This window comes from Jaculus jaculus, chromosome 2, assembly GCF_020740685.1.
Source record: "Jaculus jaculus isolate mJacJac1 chromosome 2, mJacJac1.mat.Y.cur, whole genome shotgun sequence".
Taxonomy (NCBI): Eukaryota; Metazoa; Chordata; class Mammalia; order Rodentia; family Dipodidae; genus Jaculus; species Jaculus jaculus.
The window spans coordinates 160,053,824-160,062,581 of record NC_059103.1 but is presented as its reverse complement, the minus strand read 5'-3'; the positions used below and the strand labels follow the sequence as shown (position 1 = coordinate 160,062,581).

The window sequence follows — 8,758 nt, the reverse complement described above, 5'->3', positions numbered from 1 at the left end:
GAGAAAGAGACAGATAGACAGAGAGAAAGAGAGAGAGAGAGAGAGAGAGAGAGAGAGAGAGAGAGAGAGAGAGGGAATGGGAGTGCCAGGGCTTCTAACCATTGCAAACGAACTCCAGATGTGTGTGACCCCCTTGTGCATCTGGCTAACGTGGGTCCAGGGGAACCGAGCCTTGAACCGGGATCCTTAGGCTTCACAGGCAAGCACTTAACCATTAAGCCATCTCTCCAGCCCTGTGCTGCTTACTTTTAAGTGAAGAGACATTTTTTTTAAAGATCTTATGGAAAACAGAGGGCATTAAAGATGCAGAGATGTTTCCCCAAGCTTTATAAAGTTTACAGAGAACCAAAATACTGGTGCCACTTAAAGGAGTTTCAAAGAATCTTACTCACCACAGCTGGTAGTGGAGTGAGGCTCCATGAAGGAAGAGACCACCACCAAGCCTGACCCCAGGACTTCTCTCCTCTGACTCTTGAGGACCTCACTCATCATTGTTGCCATCTCATTCTGCAAAGTATAGAAGATGTTAAAATCACTGTTTTCAATCCCAGTCCTACTATGGAATGCATGTAACCCTTTTTACTTCCCACAATACCAGTGAAGCCACACTGTAGCCACTGATAAACATTTACAAAGGTTAAGGGTAACAACAGAAAATTAAGTCATGCCACTTGCTTCTCATGGGTACAGAAACGGAGTCTCACAAGAGTATAGGGAAAGGGGGCTATTTGAAGAGACCTGTTTTAATATTCCCAGTTGCTCTTCCTTTCATCTGTATTTGGTGTTTCTCATCCTCTCTCCTAGGAGGAGGTGGTTTACAGATGGTTGAGCAAGTACTGCTTTTCTTTTTATAAATTACTTATTTATTTATTTGAGAGTGACAGACACAGAGAGAAAGACAGATAGAAGGAGAGAGAGAGAATGGGCATGCCAGGGCTTCCAGCCTCTGCAAACAAACTCCAGATGTGTGCGCCCCCTTGTGCATCTGGCTAACGTGGGACCTGGGGAACCGAGCCTCGAACCGGGGTACTTAGGCTTCACAGGCAAACGCTTAACTGCTAAGGCATCTCTCCAGCCCAATTACTGCTTTTCAACCTTGAACTCAGCGGCTCATGTGAAGAGAGAAACAGACAACAAGGAAGCATCTTGTGAGCTCTCAAAGTCAGAGCAAGCTCCTGCTACTGACTCACTCCCACAGAATGCTCAGTGGGCTGCAGAGATTTAAGGTACAAGCAACCAAGCCCACAACAAGCACCTGAACAAATTCCAGCATGACAGGAAGCTGTACTTTCACATGCTATTGGTTCATAATAGAAAAAATTCCTCAGAAGATGTATATCACTATAGCAATTGTAGATGGCGGCGTAGGTACCACGCCAAAGCAGCCTAGGGGGGAAAAAGACCAAAAAAACTCAGCAAAATACACACTTTTACTAAAAAGTGAGGTGTATAGGAAATTGAAGCAGCAGCAGGGAAGTAGAAGAGTTCCAGAGCATCCAGAGCCTGCACAGGTGGGAAAAGCGGCTCCGGCAGCTCGGCCAACCGCCACGGCTGCGGCGCAGCAGGAAGCCGCCAGACTCGGCTCAGCCGCAGGAAAAGCCAGGTGCGGGCGTTTCCCCTCACACCGCGCTCTCCGCAACTCGGGAAACGTGAGGGGAGAGCGGCAGCGAGCAACGGAGGAGCAGACCGTGAGGTAGAAGAACACGTGGAACAGTGAGAGAACCAGAGCAGCTGCGGCTCCCTCCCCTCCCCCACCGCCTGAGCCCAGCTCCAGCGAACAGAGCAGCGGCCCGGACCCGGCCACGCCAACTTGGGCTGACAACGGGAGCCAAGCAGGAGCAGAGTTCGGCAGCAACATCAGCGGCTCCAGCACCGGTAACAGCGGCCCCAGCAGCAGCAGACCCAGGAGTGGCAGCAGCGGCAGATCCCGCAGCAGCAGCTTCAGGGGAAGCAGCGGCAGTGGACACAGCAGCAGCAGCTTCAGCAGCAGTGGTGGCACCAGCAGTGGCAGCTACAGCAGCAGCAGAGGCAGCAGCAGCGGCTCAGTTTGCCACGTAGGAAAAGCAAGTGCCCAGCTCCAGAAATCAGAACAGCAGCCCGACGACCCAGGCGGCAACTTGACTGAGACCAAAATCACCCAAGGTAACTGGGATTGCACCAGGGAAGGGTCTCACTTGGTCACAAGCTGACTTGGATCCCTCAACAGACCAGACATCTAAACCTTTTTGTTGATAGAGGATCTGGTCATTATAATAACTACTCTTGCATACATACTTGGGGCTGTTTTTGATTGAATGTGTACAGTGTTTAGTTAAATTTTAGAATCTACCTGTATTTTATTCCACTCAGCCTGCTTGAATACTCCTATAGCAGGGAATCTCAACCCCTAAGAACATCTTTGTAGATACTCTGAGAGTCTTAAGAGCCGCACCTAATACCTTAAGGTCCTACCCTGAAAATATATTACATCAAATCAATTGATACAGCTAAGAATACACAGCTAGCTAGAAAATCCAAGCATTAACTTAATCCAAGATGCAAAAATATATACATTATAACACAAGAAACACTAAAAAGCAAGACGATATAAATCCACCTAAAAGTATTAATGCATCAGAAATGTCCTCCAGTGAGAAAGAGTTAGAGGAAATGCCTGAGAAAGAGTTCAAAAGAATAATTATAAATATGTTCCAAGAGGTCAAAGAACACATGAAAACAATCAAGGAAGAAATCAAAGAGGAAATCAAAGAGGAAATCAAAGGAATCAAAGAAGAGGCAGGACACCAATTTAATGAAATAAAGAAGGCAATACAAGACATAAATAGGGAAATAGAAATAATAAAGAAAAACCAGTCAGAATTACTAGCAATGAAGAACACAGTTAATGAAATAAAAAACTCTGTAGAAAATCTCACCAGTAGGATGGATGAGGGAGAGGACAGAATATCTAAGCTAGAAGACCAGGTGGCAGACCTAATGCAGTCCAACAAAGAGAAAGACAAACTTATAGAAAAGTATGAGTGGGAATTTCAAGATATTCGGGACACTATGAAAAGATCCAATATAAGAATTCAGGGCATAGTAGAAGGAGAAGAACTCCACTCCGGTGGCATAGTAGGCATCTTCAACAAAATCATAGAGGAAAAATTCCCCCAAATTGGGAAAGAGGTGCCAATACAGATACAGGAAGCCTTTAGAACCCCAGCCAGACAAAACCCAGAAAGAACCTCTCCTCGCCATATTATAATCAAACTTCCAAACACACACACCAAAGAAAAAATATTGAAAGCAGTTAGAGAGAAAAATCAAGTTACCTACAAAAGCAAGCCCATCAGGATTACAGCAGATTATTCAACACAAACTTTTAACACCAGAAGGGCTTGGGTGATATATTCCAAGTTCTGAAAGATAACAACTGTCAACCAAGGTTACTTTATCCTGCAAAGTTATCCATTCAGATAGATGGAGAAATAAAGACATTCCATGACAAAAGCAGGTTAAAGGAGTTTTTGAAGACAAAACCAGCTCTACAGAAAATACTTGATAGAATCCTCCATGCTGAACAAAAGGAAAAGCACACATATAAGGAACCTAGAAAAAACAAGCTATACTCAAATACCAGTTAACAGAAGAGAGCACAGGTAGAACCAGAAACACACACACACACAAAAATGGCAAACATAAATATACACCTTTCAATAATATCTCTTTTTTTTTAATTTTTATTTATTTATTTATTTGAGAGCGCCAGACAGAGAGAGAAAGACAGGTAGAGGGAGAGAGACAGAATGGGCGCGCCAGGGCTTCCAGCCTCTGCAAACGAACTCCAGACGCATGCGCCCCCTTGTGCATCTGGCTAACGTGGGACCTGGGGAACCGAGCCTTGAACCGGGGTCCTTAGGCTTCACAGGCAAGCGCTTAACCGCTAAGCCATCTCTCCAGCCCTCAATAATATCTCTTAATATCAACTATAGCAATTGTGTGTAGTAAGGCTGCTTTCCCCTCATTCATTCACCCAAGTTATTATTTGGACAAACAAATAAAACAAAACACATGTGCCACTGTCCATTGTGAGCCAAAGATACCTATGTTGGATGGCCTGACTTTAGTGGGAATGTGCAGTGGTCTCTTGGTTCTTATGGGGTTCCACTAAAATCCAAACATTCTTAGTCAAGCCTCTCAAATAAAATGGTGTCATGTTTGCATTAACCTATATTAAATAATGTCTAGATGATTTGTACTGACAAATGCAATGCAAATTTTGTGTAAAAAGTTGTTAGACTGTATCATTTAGGGAAAATAATAAAAAAATCTATACATGTTAAGAACAGACATAACTTCTTATCAGATACTTTTAGTTGCTCACTTTTTTTTTTTTTTTTTTGTTTTTTGAGGTAGGGTCTCACTCTAGCCCAGGCTGACCTGGAATTCACTACAGAGTCTCAGGGTGGCCTTGAACTCACGGCGATCCTCCTACCTCTGCCTCCCGAGTGCTGGGATTAAAGGCGTGCACCACCACGCCCGGCATTATCAGATACTTTTGATCTGTGTATCTGTGTTTAGTTGAATCTAGAGATGTGGAACCCATGACATGAATGACTAATTGTATTCATGTATAGATTTTTAGAGTGAACCATTATTCATGCCACCTTCTTGCCATTATTAAGATGATACCTAAGATTAAACTGGGGGAAATAAGAAGATCAGAGAGAACACTCAGAACTTGGAACAGGGCTGTCCAAATTCTGATTCTGCAACCACTCTCTCAGAACTGTGTGTAGTTTCTTTCAAGTTGCTGGAGCCCAGGCCTCACTCACACATTTAAAATCTCTGGAAGTAGGAAGGGAATAAGAATTTGTAACTAGAACTAGATCTTTCTTTTACCCATAAAAGCTGGATAACCACTGGCTTACAAGTATATGTATTTTGGAACCAAAACTTTGTAATGATCCTAGGAGGAATGAAGATATTATAGAGACACTTGTGTCCATCCCTCTGGCTATCAGATTTTTGAAACAATAGACTTCAATAAATAGGAATTTTCCCAGGAATCTCCATTCTGGAAGAAGCTTAGTGTTAGACATAAGGGAACATTCTCTCCCAGAAAGAGATTTACTAAAGTTCAGATCTGACAACTTGTTGGACCACTTTAAAGGAGAGACTGGAGCTGAAGCAATGGTGATGGGTAGCACCACACTTTGACAAAGACTGCTTATTTATGCATACAGATTGCTCTTTAGTTAAATATAAACCTCATGTCTGGGTCTCAAAGATGGATTTTTTTTTTTTTTTTTTGGCAGGGGTTGGAGAGAGTCATTGAACTTTTTATTTTTCTAGTATGAACTCATTCAATAAATTTCCTACTTTTGCTTTTTGTTATTATTTTCTCTGTTTAACTGGCCTGTTGAGGATAGGTAGCTTCTTAAGATTGCCAGGGTCCAGACTTTGGCTCTAAAAACTCTGATAATACTGTGTCATCTTTATGCTACAGAGCAAAATATAGTCAAGTACATTGATCCTTCCTACATAGTTTTCCTAGTACATAAATCATGAGGAAAATGGTAAAATAAGAACTGATTAAAATTAAAAAAAAGTTTTTCCTTCAAAATACAGTTAAGGCGATGGCCAAGGCTTTTGGTTTCCCACTAGAACTGGATGGCAAGATGCTATTGCTGAAGACACCACATGCTTTTGCTGCAGGACACTGATAAATCAGGCTTAAGCAGAGCTGGAGACCTTCACCCTGTTGACTCACTGCCATAGTGATGAAAGTGCTATGCAGTCTGCTGGGGGAGTGTTATAAGCACCTTCTACTTGGTGGGACAAAGCACCCAACCAGAAACAGCTGAAGGAGGAAAATTTTGATTTTGGCTTATAGTCTAGAGGGGAAGCTTCATCATGACAGAGGATGACATGTGTGAGAAGAGGCTGGACATCACCTCCTTACCATAGCAAGGGGCAAACATCAGGTGAGTGAGCCAATCTCTGTCAATAGGAAGCTGGCTATAACACCACAAAGTCCACCCCCAACAATATACCTCCTCCAGCAAGGGTCACCTCCCAAATTATCATTAGCTGGGGGCCATGCATTCAGGACACATGAGTTTATGGGTAATATCTGACTCAGGGAGAAAAGTTGTCAGTGGGCTTAACCACCAGTGAATCGTGCAAGCTATATGGTGGTCAGCCAGGCAAAATGGGCCAACTGCTGCAATGCTGGAATATCTGTTATATAGGAAACTAACTGTTCTCTGACTGGATCTGAGGCCTGCTCCACAGGAGGGAATTCATGTTTGGTACTGAAAACCAAGTCAAAAGCCTCTGGCTGGGAGGTCATGAGCCCTGGAGTTGGGAGCAGGGGAGCTACCTCTGTTGTTTGGCTAAATGGATATATTATTTACATCAAATTGCCCTCTAAATATTTATGTTTATGCCCACATATTAAAGCTACCCTCACTTTTGGTTAGTGAAGCTTTTTGTTTCAGATGGTAGTGACTACTGGGGAGACTCAAAATTCATAGGAGTTATAAGAGGTGACAGCAGAGTGTCCAGCACTGAGACACATCTCTATCATGCTCTCTAAGGCTGAGGGACCTTTGCACATGGCAGAAGGATTGCAAGAGCTGGGGTAGGTAATGGATAGGAGCACATTGGAATGCTGTTTTCCACACATGGCATGGACCATGGAGAAACCTGGTTGGAATCCAGATGAGAGTCAGTCCCCAGACTGCTAGTCCATCTAGTGCTGGAAGGTGCTACATGATCTATCAGGGGAAAGTGGCCAACATCTGTCCAACAATTCAAAGTCTAAACTACTCAGAAGCAAATAACCTGACATGATACTCACACAAGTGCAATAGTGGCACACAACCATGGTGTGTAACCAACTGCTCTTGGATTGGCTAACAGATCCACTCAGTGGAAAAGAAACCATATCTGGAAGTGGGAAGCAAGTCAGAATCATATCCAGATAATGATTTTGCTTTCCAATGTGAAGCTCCCTCTAATCTTGGGCTATAGGAGGGCCTATACCCTTTGAAATTTCTCTAAATTAATAATGGTATCCCATTTAACTGGTGTTGACTTCATTCTCCACTGGAGAGTCATATTCTCTTTTTTAGATGGGAGCAGGATCTCAGGAGATAAACAAAACAGCACACTTCACCCTGGCCTCAGCTGACACCACAAAGGATTTAGGGAAATGAGCAAGAGTGCTGCTTTCTTGGAGAACCTGACATCTGCACAAGGTTGAATGAGATAGACACTGAGGATGCTCAACACCTACTAAAGCCGAGATCCAGAGGCTCCTAGAGCTTATCACTGACGTAGACATAAAATGCACCCAACATGGCTCGGAATTTTTCAGACGAGGGGGAAGAAAGATTGTTAGAGCCACAAGCTGAGACATTTGCACAGAGACGTTGCCTCTACTCCATAGCTGACTGATGCCCCCACAATACATGACCCACAATCCCCATGGGTTGATGTGCATTGCTAATGAGGAGGGCCTCTTTGGAAAAGGGGTAGGGATGAGGGAAAGGATGGTACCAGCATGTGTTGTTTACATACTAAGTATGTCTATATCTAATAAAATAAATTAAAAAATTCATGTGAATCCCACTCATAGCCATCCTTACTAGGGATAAATAGACTAGGCTTTCCCTGCTTTGATCTCATTTCACAGTGTACCCATCTCAGATGCTCTGGAGACTGGCCTCACAAAGAGTAGGCAACCACAGCTTCCAATGTGCCTAGCCCAAACCCACCTGGATCCAAGCTGACCAAGCCTCGAGCTGCTATTCCTGCAATCTCAATAAGACAAAGGGATTATTCCCAGATGGGCATATTCCAATGCAAAACAAATAACGCAAGAAATCAAAGCAAGATATCCCCACCAACAATGCATAGGTCCATAGTGGAAGCCTCCAGTAAAAACTACTTAGAAGAAACTCCAGACAAAAAAAATCAAAAATACAAGTTTGATAAGCATATACAACAAGCTTAATGAGAGCATGATCAAACAGCAGAATGAAATGGAAGAGAATCAACAAAAACAACTCAGTAGACAGTGGAATGAATTCAGTGAATTCAAAGAGGACATGATGACATGACTGAATGAATACCAAGAGCACAAAATCAACTAAATGCAATGAGAGTCAAACCAAGAAATGAATATGGAATTCAATAAGGAGATATATTCATTGAAGGAAAACCAAATTGAAATTAAATATGAAATAACTCATTTAAATGACTCTCAAGAAAGCCTCATAAGCAGAATATATCATGTAGAGGACAACCTACAGAATGGGAGACAATCCTTGCCAGTTGTACATCTGACAGAGGATTCATATTCATGATATACAAAGAACTCAAAAAACTAAATAATAACGAATCACATAACCCAATTAAAAGTGGGCTATGGTGCTCGCTTCGGCAGCACATATACCAAAATTGGAACGATACAGAGAAGATTAGCATGGCCCCTGCGCAAGGATGACACGCAAATTCGTGAAGTGTTCCATATTTAAAAAAAAAAAAAAGAAAAAAAAAAGAAAAAAAAGTGGGCTATGGAACTAAGTAGAGTTCTCAAAAGAAGAAATAGAGATGGCTTATAAACATAAAAAAATGTTCTTCATTCTTAGCCATTAGGGAAATGAAAATTAAAACTTCAAGATTCTGTCTCCTGTCAGACTGGCTATCATTAAAAAAAAAAAAAAAAATCACATGACAACAAATGCTATTTAAGGTCTTGGAAAGA

At 42.5% G+C, this 8,758-nt stretch overlaps 1 non-coding gene across 1 annotated transcript; it reads left to right on the top strand.

The window, feature by feature from the left end:
- Positions 1-8,421: 8,421 nt before the first annotated feature.
- LOC123458945 lies at positions 8,422-8,528 on the top strand. The gene has a single exon (XR_006635879.1). It is a non-coding gene; the product is annotated as a U6 spliceosomal RNA (small nuclear RNA).
- The last annotated feature ends 230 nt before the right edge of the window (positions 8,529-8,758 follow it).